This window comes from Artibeus jamaicensis, unplaced genomic scaffold (assembly GCF_021234435.1).
Source record: "Artibeus jamaicensis isolate MK-2021 breed Jamaican fruit bat unplaced genomic scaffold, CSHL_Jam_final contig_327, whole genome shotgun sequence".
Taxonomy (NCBI): Eukaryota; Metazoa; Chordata; class Mammalia; order Chiroptera; family Phyllostomidae; genus Artibeus; species Artibeus jamaicensis.
In genome coordinates, this window is record NW_026521772.1 from 6,666,316 (window position 1) to 6,684,983 (window position 18,668).

At 44.4% G+C, this 18,668-nt stretch overlaps 1 protein-coding gene across 2 annotated transcripts in view; it reads right to left on the reverse strand.

Annotated features, from left to right (window-relative positions):
* Nucleotides 1-18,668, reverse strand: part of COLGALT2 (collagen beta(1-O)galactosyltransferase 2) — a 75,687-nt gene that overhangs the window by 35,873 nt on the left and 21,146 nt on the right. The window lies entirely within an intron of this gene.

The following is an 18,668-nucleotide window of genomic DNA, read 5'->3' on the forward strand; positions in this document are numbered from 1 at the left end:
AGGCACGCGCTGGTTGGAAGACCACGCTCCCGGGAGACTGAGACTGTTCAGTGTTTGCCTGGATTCCCCAGCCGGGGTGGAGTCACACTTAAATCTGTAAGTCCTCCCCTCTCCCTTCCCTGGGCCTCTCTGGCTCAGGAGAAGATGGCCAGGAGCGGTCAGCTCTTGAGCCACGCCAGCCCCCACATCTTTCATGTTCTCTGAAGACCGTGTTGGGAAAGTGAGTTCCCTTGATCTTTAAGGAGCACCAGGACTTGCCACCACCAAGCAGTCTCTCCTATACATGTAGGAGAGCTGCGACCCTGCTACAGCTGTGGTGTTTGCAGTTGGTCCCCTCTCTGTCCTTCAGTCTTATTGGCTTCCTTTGGAGCTAGTACCTGCCAAGGAAGAGTTGGTAGAAACAGGTGCAAAATCCACATGGCCTCAGAGGGAAGTCTAGGCCAATTATAATGCTGCCCGCCCACTTTCCCTGTGATTCTGCTTCTCGTTCCTATTTCCACTTCCTCTTCCTCGCTAGGTCTGCACGTTAGAAGCCCATGAGTCTCAGACTCAGAGTCAAATTAGGACAAAGGTAAACAAACACACACTGCAAACACAAATAACAGCCTGTGCAGGGATCTCCTTGGCTAAGGAAGTTCCCAGGCCAGCAGGTGCATTGTCACTGCTGAAGGGAGAGCAAGAGCTCAGAGAGCAGAGGAGAGAATAAGCATCCCTGCAGGATGATATAGCTTTCCTACTTTGGCTGTGCACCCTCCCACACCACAAAAAAGAATCGAGATTTCTCTGGCAAGGTCTAAACACCATGACATTTCTCCTTGATCCAAGTCAGTTTCCATTCCTCAGTCTTGGCTCTTAAACGAATTGCTAACTTGAAATAATTAGCACTGAGTCATTTATTTTTATAGGTCCTACTGAAGTTGTGAGGGCTAAACTCCCATTGGCAAGCGTGGGGCCTCAGGGGCCACATAAACTTGCGGACCAGGTCTCACAGCAGGTGGACACACAGAGACTGAGGAAGCGGTATCTCTAATCACTTCCACCTGCACTGACCCTCAGGGAATATTCTTGGTTCCCCTGCCACCCCGCAAAGTCTAGACTTCTGACACCACAGAACAAGGAGACTGCGCTTTCGGAGGCAGGAGGAAGGCAAGACTGCGGGGCAGTTGACTCTGCTGCTACGGTACGTCTCCTGGAGGCTCGAGGGAACAGTGATGAGATGGACAACACACTCGGTCACCACCTGGACCATCCACATCATGACTAGTGAGTTGACCCCAGGGAATTCTCCAGCTGGAGACTTTCAAAGGCTGCCCTCTTTAGTGTCCCTGGCTTTCACTTGGTAAGGAAGGCTCATTGGTGGAGAAAATGAAGAGCTCCACCTTCAGACAGAATCCATTCTTGGAAGCAACCAGGGCAATCCGTTTTCGGAAAGGTCATGTCAAGTTCCACCACTTCTATGTCTGTTCCCAGGGGCAGCCTCACCCACAGCCGTCCTGCCAGCGCTTGGCCACTTGGCAAAATAGGACAATGGTTCCTTGCTTCTTGGAGACTATGTAGGATTGTTTAAAATCTAGAATCCATCTGCTGGGCAGAAACTACATGTGGATATGGTTAAGGATACAGATGATATGGATTGTGGGGGCTGGAGAATTCTCCCCACCCAAAAACCTTTTCCTGACTCCTACCAAGTCCATTAGTAGCAATTCTCCCTAATGAATGAAGAAATCTGGAAAACACACTTCTCATAAAACCTTCCCCACCAATAAAGTAAATGTTTATACACCTCAAGATCTCTCCTCAGTATGTCTCACTTAATCCCACAAACAATCTCAGGCATCGCACACTGAAGGCTCGGTGAGAGTGCTTTAAAAACAATTGTTTGGTTCTGGAAATCAAACAACAAATCAATTTTATTCCTAAGGCCCAGAAAGAAGAATGGTAAAATCTGCTGGTTGACCATTGGATATTCCATTCAACATCAAAATAAACTTAATTAAACATGTTACAAATGAGCCTTTTCTTGACACTTTCAATGCTAAGCTATAGTCTTCCTCTCTTGGGTAAGAACCCCTCACCCAGATATCATGCACTATCCCATTTTAGTCCTAAATTAGGCATTATTTTTGTCTCCTCATTTGATAGAAGAGAAGGCTGGGGATGAGAGGTTATTACTTGCCCAAGTCATGCCAGGAGCTGGGTGTTCAAGCTTGGGCTTTTCATTCGGGCATTTGATGTCCCATCCAAACTTACGTCAAACTCCTCCTACTCACCCACGGGAGTGAACTCCCACCTGTCAGACTGGAAGAAGTTCTCTGCCTTGTCAAAGACATCACTCAACATGGCCAATATGAGAATCTTGGAATGAAAGGATGGAAGTGCCCCAGTGGAAATAAAACAAGAAAATGGAAAGATACATCCGTTCCCTATAAGCTTTGTGAAGTTTCAATTCTGCATAATTTTCCTTGGAGTCAAAACCCTGGGAATTCTACATGAGTATCAGTGGCAGTTCCGAGACGAGATAAATGTGTTTCTCGTTTGTTTGAATACTCTTTTTCTTGTTTCTCTTCTTCTTTGCCCTTTATTTTTTTCCCCACTCCTTTTCACCCAGTCTTCAGTTCTCCTTTTCTCTTCCTTGTGGGATTTTCAGATTCTATGAAATTCTTTAGTTTGTGGCTGTGCCTGGAAGACATGTAGTTACTGCTGAAATGTTCCTTCATGGTCAAGAATGAAGGCACTGGAAACTAAAGAGAGGGCACACAGGATCCAGGACCACATTCTGCAGAAGCTCTGGACCTCCCCAACTCCCAAACACTTCAGGCTTAGAAGCCCCATGTCTGTAATTACACAGCGATTCCCTGCCCACGCTTCCAGCATTATGTAGTATTGTAATTAACTGGTTCTCTAGGTCTTTCTCCAGCTTCTTGCAGTTTCTTCCCTGAGGATAGGATTGTCCTAGTAGCTAACAGAGTTTAGTGTGTGGAACAGACATGTATCATAGGCTTCATGAATGAATAAACAATTTCCAATCCAACCCAAAGTCTAGAAAGGCTGAGCACAGATAACACATAGGAGTGAAATGGGCCATGTATGAGCTAACAGTGTGAGCATGTTTCCAAGGTTCATCCCTGTTGTACTATGTATCAGTATTTCATTCCTTTTTATGGCTGCATACTATTCCACTGGATGGAACACCACATTTTGTTTATCCATTGATCAATTCGTGAACATTCTGGTTGTTTTCACTTTTTTTTTAATTTATTTTTTTAAATTGATTATGCTGTTACAGTTGTTCTATTCCCCCCTTCATTCCCCTCCACCCTGCCCCCCCATCCCCACCATTACCCCCCTTTAGTTTATGACCATGTGTCTCAAGTCCTTTAGGTTCTATATTTCCCATGCTATTCTTGCCCCCCCCCATCTATTTTCTATCTACTGTCTATGCTACTTATTTTCTGTACCTTCTCCCCCCATCTCCTCCTCCCACTCCCCTGTTGCTAACCCTCCTTGAGAGCTTCATTTCTATGTTTCCACTCCTGATCTAGCTGTTCTTTTAGTTTGCTTTTGTTTTAGGTGTGGTTGTTAATAACTGTGAGCTTGTTGTTCTTTCACTGTTCATGTTTCTTTAACTTCTTTTTCTTAGATAAGTCCCTTTAACATTTCATATAATAAGGGCTTGGTGATGATGAACTCCTTGAATTTGATCTTATCTGAGAAGCACCTTATCTGTCCTTCCATTCTAAATGAAAGTTTTGCTGGATAGAGCAATCTTGGTTGTAGGTCTTTAGATTTCATGACTTGGAATATTTCTTTCCAGCCCCTTCTTGCCTGTAAGGTCTCTTTTGAGAAATCTGCTGACAGTCTGATGGGGACTCCTTTGTAGGTGATTGTCCCCTTAGCTCTTGCTGCTTCTAGGATTCTCTCCTTCATTTTAATTTTGGCTAATGTAATTATGATATGCCTTGGTGTGTTTCTTCTTGGGTCCAACTTTTTTGGTACTCTCTGAGCTTCTTGGATTTCTTGGAAGTCTATTTCCTTTGCCAGATTGGGGAAATTTTCTTTTATTATTTGTTCAAATAATTTTTCCACTGGTGGCTGTGACTTTCCCCCTTCTGGTACCCCTATAATTCGGATATTGGAGCGTTTAAAGATGTCCTGGAGGTTCCTAAGACTCTCATTTCTTTGAATTCTTGCTCCTTGACTCTTTTCTGTTTGGCCATTATTTGCTTTCTTCTGGTCCACTCCATTGATTTGAGTCCCAGTTTCCTTTTCATCGCTATTGGTTTCCTGTGGAATTCCATTAATTTCCCTTAGTTTAGCCTTCATATGTTTCTCTAATTTGTGGCTATAGTCAACCAGATCTGTTAGGATCCTGATGACCAGTGTTTTAAACTGTGCGTCTGAGAGTTTTGCTATTTCTTCGTCGCTTAGATTTATCTCTGGGGCTTTGAGGTCTTCCTGCGACATTTTTGGTCTGTTCTGGCCCTTTAAATGTGAGAAGCGGCGCCTTGGACTCCCAGGTCGCTGGGTTGTGACGCTGTATGTGGGGGCGTGGTCAGAGCGGGGAAATGGCGGCGCCCTCCAATGCCGCTTGCCACGGGGACGCTGGGGCCCCGGTCCAACCATCCACTCCCTCGCCTGTCCGCTCGCACGCAGACAGGCGACCGCAGTCAACACGCAGCACCGCCTCCCCACTGTCTCTTCTGCAGTCGCTCACCCGGTAGGTTGCTCGGTCGCTCACTAGGTCCAATCCTGCGTTTGGAACGTGCGTCCGGTTTCGCGCGTCTGGATTCCGCGCCCGGGTCTGACCCAGTCCTTCTGTGCAACCCCTCACCAGACGCCGGTTTCGCCCCTTACCGGTCGGGTTGAAGAATTTGTTGTTAACGGACTTCCGAAAAGTTCAATTTTCCGTGTTCTGGTTGTGTTTTCTGATGCTAATATTTAGTTGTCCCTAAACTTGGTTGTGTGAGAAGGCATGGCACATCCACCTATACCTCCATCTTGGCGGAAGTCCTGTTTTCACTTTTTAATTATTATGAATGCTGCTTCTGTGAACATTCATTCAGAAATTCTTGTCATTTCCCTTGGTATTTTTGCCCACATCCTAGGAGCCTAGCATCTTAAAAAAATAAAACTGGTCAATAATAATTCTCTAAAATTATATATTTTGCCCAACTGTGGCAGGTATTCCTTTTAGCATGATTCTATTCTTTTAATTCCTCAAAGGAAATGCTGAAAATGCACATTAAGTGCTGGCCTACTTTATTCCGTTTTCATACACAGGTGTAGCTGCCATATGTGACGGGTTTTCTTGGAAAGGTGTGATTTCTAACATCCCAACCCATTCGCTTCCGAATTCCCTTTATATTTCTCATATCTCGTGTCCAAATTTCTGACTCGAAAACTGTGCCCGCTGTACAGTAAAACATTCGGCACGTGCTTGTTGAATGACTAAGTGGAAAAATTAATGCTGGCGTCAATGGATGAAAAATAGAAGCATACTCTCTGTATTCACTAAGGGCCTACCACAGCAACAAAAGCAACAAATATAACAGAATAATGTTAAACTCGCATTAAAAACATCAGAATTCTTCCTCGTTTCCCCCTTGAAAAAGGTGGGCTGGACACAGGAGCAAAAATAGAAAGTACCCAATTTTTAAAGTGAATTCAAGGCTGTTTTCCCACAGAGTCACCTACAGTGAGAACTCAGCTCCAGCCGACGAAACACTGCAGTCCAGTCCATTGCTGTTCCCCAAACTCGTTGTCTTGGTTCCAATCATAACAGGCCTGGCCAGCTCAAGAGGGAGAGAGAAAATGTTTGCCTAGAATTTACCTGCTCTGAAAAGTTTTAAGTCTGGCTTTCCCACATCACTTCATCTGTGCTGTTTTCACTTGGGGCGGCGGGGGGCGGGGTGCTTACTATTTGCCAGGTGTTCAGATTCCATAAGCGGACTCAGGGACACGGTGGAGCACCGAGACATGTTTTTGAAGAGTTTTGACTTATTTACTCTTGTTCACGGTGGCAGGCTATTCTGATGGTATTTTTTCCCCATGTCTATGATGGAAAAGTACTGTCAGAAGGAAGGAACAGTGTGTGCTTCTAACATGTCCAGGGTCCACGTGGGTTTGCATGAACGCATGCTGCTGGGGAGGGAGCCGTGCACAGATCCACCACCCAGAAACTTGTCCTTCCTCTAACACTTGAGTCCATCCTGCAGAGGGGGCAGCAGCGGGAGCCAACAGCTGAGCGCTTGCTGCTAGCCAGGCACTGAACTGGAGCCCTGGATTTGTGATCTCTCGCTCATCCTCACCGTAGCTTTATGGTGCATATTCTTATTCATCCCAAACATGGAAGAGCAGGCACCTCATCAGAAAGATGACACCTCGTGTCCAAACCTCAGACGCAGCTAGGATTGAAGTCAGACTTGAAGTCAAACAGCAGGGCTCAGATGACTGCCTCGTCAAATGTTACTCTGAGGCTCACTCTGAAACCGTACTTTGGAGCAAAGTTGCATACAGGAAGAAATATTTTAAAGAAGGTAGAGAGCAAACTGTCATTGTGGCCTCAGAGTCCTCGGTCTATCAAAGGATTTGTGTTATTAGTAAAATCACTGAGCTCACAGGACATTTAGGTTTGTTTGTTTGTTTGTTTATTTCAGTCCTCGCCCAGGGCCACGCCTATTGGCTTTTGAGAGAGGGGGAAAGGAAGGAGAAAGAGGGAGAGAATAGCCTCCAAACATCGACTGATAGCCTTCCGTACACACCCTGGCTAGGAACCAAACCTGCAACCTAGGCAAGTGCCCCTACTGGGAATGGAACCCCCACCATTCCAGTTTGTAGGACAATGTTCCAACCAACTAAGCCACATCAGCCAGAACCATTTAATGTATTTTTGAGACCCCAGGGGTCACTGGCCCTTTTCATGTCTCAGAAACAAACACACCCAAGCAAGCCTTCATAATCTGGAATAATGTCTTGAACAGCAAATGGCACTTATCAATAGCTGATTGATTTCACTCTTTGATGTTTCTCAAACTATTATGTTGGTCATCTCCTCTCTCACCGATGTCACCTGGTGACTTTGGAGGGAAGGGCAAGAATGCTGGAGTGTAGATTTTCAATATACTGAAGCCCTTGCTGGCTTCCCCACATGGGTCAGACTCCCTGGTAATAAGTCCTCTTGCTGCCACGGTTCTCTTTTCTCTCATACTCACCACGGTTGCCGGTCAGGCTTTACTTCTGTGCTGTTGAGTAACTACTTCTCTCCCTTGTCCATCAGCTCTGTGAAGGCAGGGACATGTTCGTCTTTGCTTACCGCTGCGTTTTCAAGCCCAGGGCAGTGTCTGGCGTCGGCACCGAGTGAAGTGTCGCAAAATGAATAGCTGAGTGTGAGATTGCCGGCCTCACCTTTCTTTTTAAGCACTAGTTATTTAAAGGGTGGATACTGTACCCCCATGCAATGAGACAAGTTTGGGGAAATACCTTTTGGGGGGCACTTCCGTTCTGTTTCATAATCCCTATCTGGAAAGTCTGAAGTTCACGCAGGCCCTGGACACAGGCGTGGGGTCAGATACTATTGGGTATTGAGCTATTGGAAGGCTCTGGGGGAGCTCAGTAATACGCCCCAAAGGCCATAGGGAACAGGATTGATAGTTTTGAAGGCAGCATCCAGAAGACATTTGGCCAGGGAAGCGTTCAAGCAAATGTAATTGTTGTCAATGGTAAATATGGCAACAGGTGAGTCATTCCCCTTCCTGGCTTTCATTAGGGTGTGTCCTTTGAGCCGAATTAGAAATCCAGCAACAGGACTTGGCACTGATCATTATAAACAGAGCCTAGTTCCAGCCAACAACGGGAGCAAGCTGTGACTTCCCTTTCGGACCTACAAGAGGGCGCATGGCTTTCCCAGGACCAGGCAGGACCAACACACCTCCTCCTGCTGTTTCTTCCCAAGGTTCAAGGCAGGCCCTGCCTCAGGCACGCTTGCCTTCAGCTGCCACTACGTCCTTCGGGGGCACCAGGGACACGAAGTCATCGCTGTCCTACATTTAAAGTTCACTTTCCCAGAATCCCCCGACCAATTTTTCAGCCTGAGTTTTCTGTAAATTGTATCATAGCAGGTCACCGGTGAAGTTCTCATTTTCATTCGCACAGAGCTGAAGCGTGGAGAGGGAGCCAGATTCAGACTCATGGACCCCAGTGTCTTCGGCAGAGGATCAGAGCAGAGCCTCGGGTAAACAAAATGTTCGCCGGGACTGCTATTTGCAGAAAGGCATGACAAAGCTCTTTGTTTGGTATAACCTAATACTCAAGAATGAACATTTGGTCAAATGAATCATGTGTATTTTCTCCTTTAAAACTCACAACATTCTAGGAAGTAGGTATTCTCCCATCCTTGGGAGAATACCTACTTCCTAGACTCACTGCCTGGGCTCACTGCCACCGTCCAGCATCATGAGAGAGTATCTTACCGCATGAAACAAGACCAGGAGAAGACCCCAAATTCAAAATGCCATGTATGTTTCTATTGAATGTGTATTGATTTTGCACCATCATCAAGTCAAAAAATTGTAAGTTGAACCATCGTAAATCAGGGACCAACTGTGCTATGCAGGTTGAAGGGTCTGAACTATCAAAAATAGGGTGAATATGCATCCAGGCATCACTGCCACTCGGGTAGTGATGGAAGCTTTTTATGTCCTTGAACTTTTATCCTTGAAAGTATTTCAACAGTGCAATACATTCAAGAAGGGGAGCAATGCATATTAAGTAATGAATAGGTACAAAGGAAAGTAAATGAACAAATGAATTCACAGCATGAGAATGACCATCTGCGGAAATATCTCCATACAACAAGAGGTTTGGGATCTGGCCCCAGCCAACCTAGTGTGGAATTTCAAGCAAAAATGCATTTCCATCCCAAATTTATTTCCTGCAACATAAAACTGCCTTTTGCTTAACAGAGGTGTTATGAAGACAAATATAAAATAGTTTTCATTGAACAGCAGTATATAAAGATAAGAAATTATAAGCTGCTTGCTTTTTGAGCCTATATGTGTTTAATTTTTGTACAAATTCCGCATGTGTCTAAGGAAGAATGTGTGTTGTGCAGCTATGATAGTTTTCTTAATAGACATTTGTATGTCTTACAAAGTGGTCAGTCTGTAGGTCTAGTACCCACCTGATAACACACATAGTTATTACCATATTATTGACTGTATTCCACGTGCTGTACTTAACTAGCCCATGGCTAGTTTTTTTTCAATATTTCCTGTCTTGGCTTATTTTAGGTTGAGGCATTTTCCTCTCATTTCATTATTTCCCCCTCTAATAGTTCGTGGTAATCATAGAAATTAGAATATATGTACCCAACTTCACACAGTTTAAATTTAATAAACATTTTTACTTCTTTCAAACCAATATAAGAAATCTAGAATGATTTAAGTAGTCACACCACATCCCAAAATAAATGCTGTTGTTAGCCCATATTTTATTTCTATCTTGATTTTTTAATTCTTTAAATTAGAACTTACTGTTATCATTTTATAAAGTCAGTAATTTCTTAATAGTCACACATATGTCTACTGTTTTCCTTGCTCACCATTGCTTTCTGCATCTTAAATTTTTTTCCTGGTATTATTTCCTTCTTCCTGAGGCACAGGCCCTTAGCTATGTCTCTGATCAGCATCTGTGGGTAGTAATGCTCCCAATTTTTCTTTGTCTGAAAGTGTCTCTATGGACCCTCCTTGTTTAAAGGGTGTTTTGCTAGGTATAGAATTCCAGGATGTCGGTTTTAGTTCAACACTTTAAAGATGCAGTTCTGGCTGTGATTTAGCTCTTGAAAAGTCAGCTTTGGTACGTTGTTCTTTTTTAGTAATCTATTCCTTCTTCCCTCTGCTGTTTTTAAGGTCTTGTCTTTTTTTGCTAAATATATTTTGCAGTTTAACTATGATGTATCAAGTTGTGGGGTTTTTTTTCCCCCTGGTTGGGATTCCTGGAATCTGGATCTGAAGACTGGTATCTTTTACAGGTTCTGGAAAATTCTCAGCCATGTGCTGTCCAAACACTGTCTCTCCCCTATGCCCTTTAAAATTGACTCTGAAATTCTAACAAGCATATGTTAAATCTTATCATCCTTTTCTCCATATGTCTAGTCCTCTCTTTCATATTTTCTATCTCTTTGACTTTCTATACTGAGTTCAGGATAATTCTTCAAGTCTGTTTTTCAGTTTATTAATTCACTCTATATTGTACTTAGTCTGCATTTGTAACTTAAAGGATTATACTGTGTTTTTTTTTCTCGGAATGACTCATAATTCCCTGCTTCACATTTTCATATATGCAGATAATCGCTTTTCCAAAGCACTTTCATTACAGGCCTATTTTTAGAAATAATTAAAAAAAAACTATTATTGACCTTAGCACGTGAGTCCTTTTGTTATCAGAAAGGCCAGGTGCAATCACATGGAAATATCCTGCCTCATTTACAAAGCCCCTGAAATTGCTGTGCTCCAAGTGCCTTCTTACTCCTGAATCTCAAAGGTACCACAGTCTTCTTAGGTCAAGTCAGACCCTCAGTTACAGCTGAGAACAGTCCACGGGTCTGCAGGTTTGGGCCTTATACCTCCCTGCACACAATTTCCTTTCTTTATATGATTCTTCCTATTAGAGATTTTTAAATGACAACGTATAAACCCTCTAGCTAGGTACCCCCATGCTCCTTCCCTCTCCTCTTTAGTCTATTTTGAAGACTGTGATTTTCCCATTTTACTGCTGCAGAAAGCAAACACTAGTCTACAGGGAGTTTGGGACGGATGCCCAGTTCCCACTGCATGCTGGTCCAGGTTTCACAGATGGCACTTCTGAGAGCCTGGGCCCGTCACTACACAGGGTCCCCTCGGCTGGGGTAGCAGTCCGGTGACTGCTACTCCAGGCTGCAAGAAGAAACCCGTGTTGGACTCCTGCAAATAAACTCTCGGCCACCTACATTCCCTTTGATGATGACTCGGCCGATCTTTATGAAAGGATCCACTGTGTGAGGAGCAGAAAGCTGAAAGACCTGAAAGAAGAAAGAACAGAGGAGAGCTGTGGAGGCTGCTCAGTCGCTGAAATCAAGGTACAAACACAGGGGCTCTAAGCAGTTGCCGCCCTGCTGTGGCAAGAAAGGAATTTTCCACTTAAAGAATAATCATCGTGGGAAAGTTTATGTTTTATACACAGTGCACACAGCACGGAAGCAAAACACGATCAAGTCACCTCGCTGGGATTTCAGAAAAGTGAGATTTCGGCGCCAGCTGAGTAAGTGCTGAATGTGTGACCTCAGGGCCTAGTCCAGTGTGGTCTGGTAGGAGAAGGCCTGAGGTCTGAATTCTTGTTCCGCACTTGCTACCGCTTGGGGCTGTGGGCAGGCTCCTTACCATTTCTGAGCTTCGGTTCCCTTATCTGAAAAACAGGGACAATAAGTACGTCTTTGGGAGAATCAGCAAGGACACATATAAAGGAATTATACGGACCTTTCTAGTTACCTTTAGTATCCATTCTCCCCTTCTCTCCTGGTGATAAGAAACATGACTTTGGGTAATCACTACTCCGATAAAAGGATTCACTCCCTAAAATCATGTGCCTGTTATGTGTAAGTTTGGCTAATGATATATAAAAGATATTGTACAAGATTTCCATTAAGGTTGAAGTTTTTTTCACACTCAATCAAATTTAATCCTGATAGGCTTCATATCTACCAAAATTAAAATTTCACACTTGTTTGGCCTTACGTACTGGGATATATGCCTAAAAGATACAATAAAAACGTATTGTGGTTTGTGATAGCAAAAGAGTGGAAACGAATTCAATGTTCAACATCTGAAGAAATGATTTTTACTCAAGCAGGAGAATACTATGCAGCTGTTAGCCTGAGAAATCTACACGGAATAATCTCCAAGTGAAGCAAATTCCCACGGACAGGTGGAGATTGTATAGTTTCCAAAGACAGCCGCAGTAAAGAGGAGGGCTAGGTCTCCTCCTCTTGAACTTGAGTGGCAGAAATGACATCACATGACCTTCAAGGCTAAGGCTGAAAGGAGAGGCAGCTTTTTCTCGTTGACCAGAAGACGTGAGCCAGAGTGCGTCACCAAGAGGCCGCCATGCCGTGAGGAAGCCACGCAGCGCAGAGAGGCCACGCGTCAGCTCTGCTCAGCAGTCTCGTCGGAAGTCCACCCAGTGCAGGGACCACACCTGTGAGTGGATGAGCCATCAGACGATTCCAACCCCCAGCCTTCCAGCCTTTGGGGCTGAGGATTCAGGTCTCGTGGAGCAGAGTAAAGGTATCCTTGCTATAGCCTTTATGAATCTCCGAATCGCAGAATTGATGAGGGCAGGAAAATGGTTGTATTTTTCCGTTATGGAGTTTGGGGTGGTTCGTTGTGTGGTAATAGTGTATTTTTATATACTCGTATATGTAAACTTTCAGGAAGCCTACACAATAAAGGCAGGTACTCATTGTTTAAGGGGAGTGAGACAGGAGATGCAGAGTGGAAAACAGAGTTTCCACTGTATGCTTTTTCATACCATTTAGATGTTTGTTTTTCCATGTATGCATATTATCGCACATCACCCCCCCAAAATACATCTGCTAAGAACATGTGTGATACCAGAGACCAGCAGATCTGCTGGCCCCACCAGCATCAGGACTCAAAAAGCCCAAATCCTCAGGGAGCACATGTGTTAAAAAGTCCAAAGAAGAAGGAAGATGATATCCAGGCTCCCCAGTTTCTTAAAACCCAAAAACAGGTCACCAAAGGTAGTAGTTCAAACATGACACGACCTTTGTTAGTATTTTCTTTTCTAAAATAAATTATTATTTAAAAAAGAAAATTGCCATCATCTAGCCCAGTGCCCAGGATATAAAAGGGCATTCTTCTAATCACAGATGAAGGTGTATGTTGAACACAGCTTTTAATTTTCATCCTCTGAACAGTGAGCCAGCCAGAGTCTCAGACTCCCATCCAGCGTGGCCAAGAGAGGCACCGGGCAGCCGCGTGAGAACTGGGTATCTTCATGGTTGTCAAAAGAGTGGAAAAAGAGTCTGTCTTCCCCACTCGTTGCTGGAGAGCATGCCTCCTCGGAACGAACTCACACAGCATCCTGAGGTCCATAGCCTCAGAAGAAAAATCACCTTACCTGTCCACTTTGCCCTACTGTGAAGGTTACGGAGAACACAGGATATAAGTGGTAACTCAGAGGGCTTACTCCAAATAATACCAGGAAATATAAACAGAAATGAGGAAGCAAAGCAATTTAAGTTCTTCACTGTCCTACAACAACTTCCTTAAGCACTTTAAACTGTTTCTACTCCTTTTAATTTACAAAGCCCTCTTAGGAGGGGCTGTAGCCAGGGACCACCAGTTCTCTATAAAAATCACTCAGTGATTCAACAGCACACACGATACAAAACTTTCTAGTTCCACAATTTTTAAATAGGCACAGTGGATGATTCACAGACATTCTGAGGGATAGACTGGCCCTTTGTGGACACTGAAAAGAACATTAGCATTCTGGGGTTTTCTGTAGAAAATTGTTCTGCTTTGCTATATTGCCAGTCTCACTACAAAGCAACAGGAAATCTTCCCGGGGGTGGGGTGGGGTGGGGCGGGGCCTGCGGGTGGTCATGGAATGGATTCTGAGTGTCCTTAAAAGACTTCCTACTGTCATGAGGTCTGTGAAAATCATTGGGAATAATTAAAAATGTACACCCAGAGGAGGTTGCTTTTTCCACTAACAAGAAAGCAATTTCCACACTAAAGGCAGGAGGCACCTGAAAACGGAAGGTGCTCAACAGGAAGGTGCTCAACAGCCCCTTCGCCCTTGGCTATCTGATAACACAATGAAGAGGAGCTCGAGTGGAGGTTCCAGAAACATTCACTACATGGATGAATGAATGGATGGATGGATGAATGAATAATAAGAGAGTTCAAATTTCTCCAGGAAGTCAAGATCAGAGAGAGATTCCTCAGCATTAAACATGATTTGATAAGTGCGATTTAAAAGCCACAAAAATTTCCCTCTGTTTTGGCATTCCTAAAATTGCATTGTATTAAGAGTTTGACATGTTCATCTTCAACATAATTCCCTCAGGTTCTGTTTGGAAATTATGAGGTATAAGTAAAGTAACAGATGTTTAATTCTTATCTTGGTCTTCTTCTCGCTACATCTGGCCAATTACTCCAGAAACTTCATAATGGTGGGCTGTATGTGACCCTCTGCTCTCCAGGTGAACCCCCCTTCCTTCCTCTAAACATTGCTGGTTGTGCTTCTTTCATATTTTCAAGTGGAGAGTTGGGAGGACATCATCTTGGAGATTATATGCATATTGCTAGCAGAAGGCGGCCCAACTCTTCTCAAAAAAAAAGGACCAACCACACTGAAAACCAAATCCCTGGCACTTACAGCCTAAGAAGCCAACAGAGATAGAATCAAAAAACAAAAGAGATGTTGGCTTACATTAAAAATTTGTGATTATGACAGCATTTTAAAAATATCACTTCTCTCCCATCCAGACTGGTGTGGCTCAGTTGGCTGGAGCATCGTCCCATAGACTGAAAGGTCATAGGTTCAATTTCAGGTCAGGACATATTTCCAGGTTGCAGGTTTGATCCCCAACTGGGGTGTGTACAAGAAGGCAACCAATCTTTTCTTTCTCGCATTGCTATTTCTCTCTCTCTCTCTCTAAAAGCAATGATTGAAGAAATTGTCCTCAGGTGAGGAGATATGTATATGTGTGCATATATATCTCACTTATATATTACTTCTCTCCCTACCTGCTTTTTGGATAGAACTTCTGTTCCTTCCAGTCTTGCTGATGCTCTGTAATGTGTAAGAAGAGTGGTTGTTGCTAGGACAGGAAGGAAAATGACAGAGCAGCTGAAAATCTGAGACTCAAGATGTCAAGTGCCCTGCTTTTGACCAACTTCGGGAGGAAAGAACTTCAAGGCCCCTTTGGACTCAGGCCAGTCTGTGCTCCAAAAGGACTGGCTACCTGTCACGGCGGCACTAATGAGACTCCTGGCCAGGTGCTGGGCCACAGAAACCAGTGATCATCAGCTCCCACGAGACAAATCCCAGCCACTGAGCAGGGAGCCGACGGTGCCCTGCTGCCAAGGGAAGCGGATACAACAGGCTTGTGGGGAGGAAGGTCTGTTTTTAATTTTCAGTGGCACCATGCTGCACGCTCAGTGAAAAGCCATGTGTTGGGAGAAAACCATTACTTGACATGTAATTACCAGGAGTAGCAATGTACCAAGGAAGCTAGTGAAGACCCAAGGGCTGTGGCAGCCTTTTCAAGAAACAATTAAAAACCTTATAAAAAACAGTAACATCCCTGGTTCTTCTCCCTCTTTGCTGCGCATCTCGACCTGGAGTTGAACGCATGAGACACTGTGAACACTTGTAAGTGGAATACTTAGCTATGCAAGTGCCAGCCACATGGTTTGTTTTGGGAGCTATTTAATGAAAGCTGGAATCTGGCCCCAGCAAAGCTTTCATTTTAGCTCCACTTCTCCCATGTAGTTCCCGGACAGCTGAACTGGGGGGGAGAGACTATCCCAAAAGAGACGGCCGGCTGGGGGCCAGTCTGAGAATCACATCCCTCGTCTCTTGTCCAGCTGAAGGGCCATTCAAACCTCCGGGTCCCTTCAGGGCTGTGGGCTGAAACCTTTTCCCTCCTTGTCCGGCGCCGGCTGCCACAGAGAACCCAAGGCAGCCCCCATCTTTACTACCAACTCCTACATAATGTGCCAGCCCATCTGTGCACCGCCAGCCGCTTTGCTCCCAACAGCTGTCCTGCTACCTGACCCAAGGTCAGGGACCTTTTTCTCAGGAAGGAAAGGAAAATGTGTCACAATCCAAGGTGTCACAATCCTTTTGTTCTCAATATAATTATGGAGTTGTGATCACCATGCGGTCTGTTCGGCTGTCTGTCTTGCCTCCCTTTTAGGGGCAGTAAGCCCTACATGTGAATCTATCCGTGAGGCACGGGTTGGTCTCATCTACACTGGCTAATACACTCCCAGATTGTTACATAAACCAATAATAAATGTGACCCAACCGGTATGGTTTAGTGGGAAATGTAAATTATACAAATTCCCTGCATTTACACTAGCCCTTCATATAAAATACTTTATTATAGTTCACTGTTATCTCCAAGAAGCACATAAGAAAAGGAAAAAGGCAAGGGGGGAAAAAAGAGACAGTTCTTTGTCCTTCTTCTTGCCTGCCACAAATAAATTTCTCAGACCTTTCTTCCCCCCAAAGAAAGGAAAATAGAAGAATGAAAAATGGGAGAGTAGAGAGTCCCCAAGATCTCTCCTGAAAGCAGCCTATCACAAATCCACCACCTCCTTCTTCAGAATGCTGCGTGCAAATGAGATTTTTTTTCAAGATTTTATTTATTTATGGAGACAGGGAGAGGGAAGGAGAAAGAGAGGGGGAGAAACATCATTGTGTGGTTGCCTGTCATGTGCCCCCAACTGGGGACCTGGACCGAAACCCAGGCACGTGCACTGACTGGGAATCAAACCGGCAACCCTTTGGTTTGCAGGTCGGCACTCAATCCACTGAGCCACACCAGTCCAGGCACAAATGAGGTTTTTAATCCACTACCCTTATCAGCCTTTTTGTGCAAATGTTTTTACAGGTGTTTGAAACCATTGTAAAATGTTATCTGCTACTACAAACAGGGAAGAGAAACTGTCCGGAGATTTTGGTGGTCCCAGAATCTACATCCAAGTGTGTGTGGTCCCTACAATATCCAGGGTTATTGGAGGACAAGACTGTTTCCTACCAAACCAGTCCAAATCACAATGATGGGCCACATTTCAAAATCTCTTTTCTTAAGAGGGAGGGAAAAAGACTGAATCTAATTTTCAGGATGAGTATGGATCACTGTTGGAAACACTGAATCAGTTTGTTTTTATCGAACTTAGCATCATAATAAAGAAACCGTGTGTTTCCAGTGTGGATATGGGATTCTAATAAAATTGAAATCCATCCTCGCCATGCGCTTTAAAATGCATTTTATTCCCATCATCGAATAAGCAAAATGAGAGAAAGCGTCCCACAAAAGAGAGTTCCTACCCCCTGCTTCTGGAAAGGAAGCCCGAGACCTCAGTTTCGGTCCTAACTTTGTAACCAGATAAGCCCCAGAGACACTGGGAGGAAACCGCTAGTTGTCTTTGGGGACTTCAGTTTTATCATAAAATGTAAATAAAGTGGATGTTGATGTGAAAATCTATTAAAATAACTTATTTACCTTTCCCAAATATTTACAGAGCCCCTTCCTGTGCAGTACCTCAGTGCCAGAATCGGGGAGTTACGGCAGGAAGACAGGACCTGTTTCCGAGGTAAGTCTTACGTAGATATAAGGTACCGACACATCTAATCCTATGACTTTTCTGTATGGCCCTGACAGTGGGCGTCCAGAGGGGACATAGAGGTGGCATTTTACTCACTGTTTAGGAGCCCAGTTGGACTCTTGATATCTTCGGTGAGAGAATAAATAGGAGAATACCTCCGTGCATGAGCATAACCTCCAACTTGGGGAAACGCCGACTCTTTTGCTCACTCTCTTGCACAGGTGCCCTAGAACACTCTTTGTTCTGAAATCCACAGGGCACACCCTTGGGCCCGGGGCTGTGCACTCATTATGCAGAAGGTTAGGACAGAAACTGCAGAGAAAACTGTGCTGCTGGTGTGAGGGACTGAGGACACTCACAGTTTGCAGGGCACCTCCTGAGCAGCGCAGAGGATTTGGTCAATTCAATTAAAAAAGGAAAAAAGAAAGACTCTGCCTATGAACCGAGGAAGAGAGCCTGCTGAAGTCCCAGCCGAGATGTCACCGACGAGTGTGAACTTCGGACAGGTGGGAAATTCTAACTCAGTAAGATTTCTTGACAACCACGGTTAACCTTCGCGAATATGCCAAAGAATTACACTGCCATGGACGATGTTATGAAGGTGAATTCTTACTCAGACTGTCATGGGGGCTTTATTTTTACAGGCACAGGGTGGTTTCTGAGGCCACAGGCAGTGAATAAAATGTGACAACGTGCGTCTTTTATGGACTAAAGGACACTCAATTGTTAAATTTGTTCCAGAGTCAAATGATTTAAAAATTTCCGCCATGATCATAAATTACCCGTCACTAGAATTTTTATCATTCCCTGAACCGCACCAGGGGTCCAAGAGGGGATTGTACTGCAGGCCTGGCCTGTGGGGGGTGCGCCGAGAGCCGCCCTGGGCTGCGGCAGACCAGCCCGGTGGGAGGTTTCCAAAACGGGTTATTGTGGGAAATGAGCACGGGTGTGAAAATACTATTTATAACCACAAATTCGAGGATGTCTTTTTTTCCAGTAGTGAGATTTTATTGTGTTAAGTAAGGACTCATGTCATTAGTTCAGAAAGGGCTAACGTGAAACTTTAATGGAAAGAACAGCTGGTTTGTGAGACAATTGAAAGTTAAAAACAAGGTTTTAAAGGGACAATTTGTGCCACTGGAGTGGCAGAGTGCCACAGAAGGGCAGTAACTGGGTTTGAAAGCTGAGAACTTGGGCAGGATTAAAGTAAGCTTTTATGGGGGGGTTATGTAACTTGGGAGAACCCATTCTAAAAAAAAGATACAA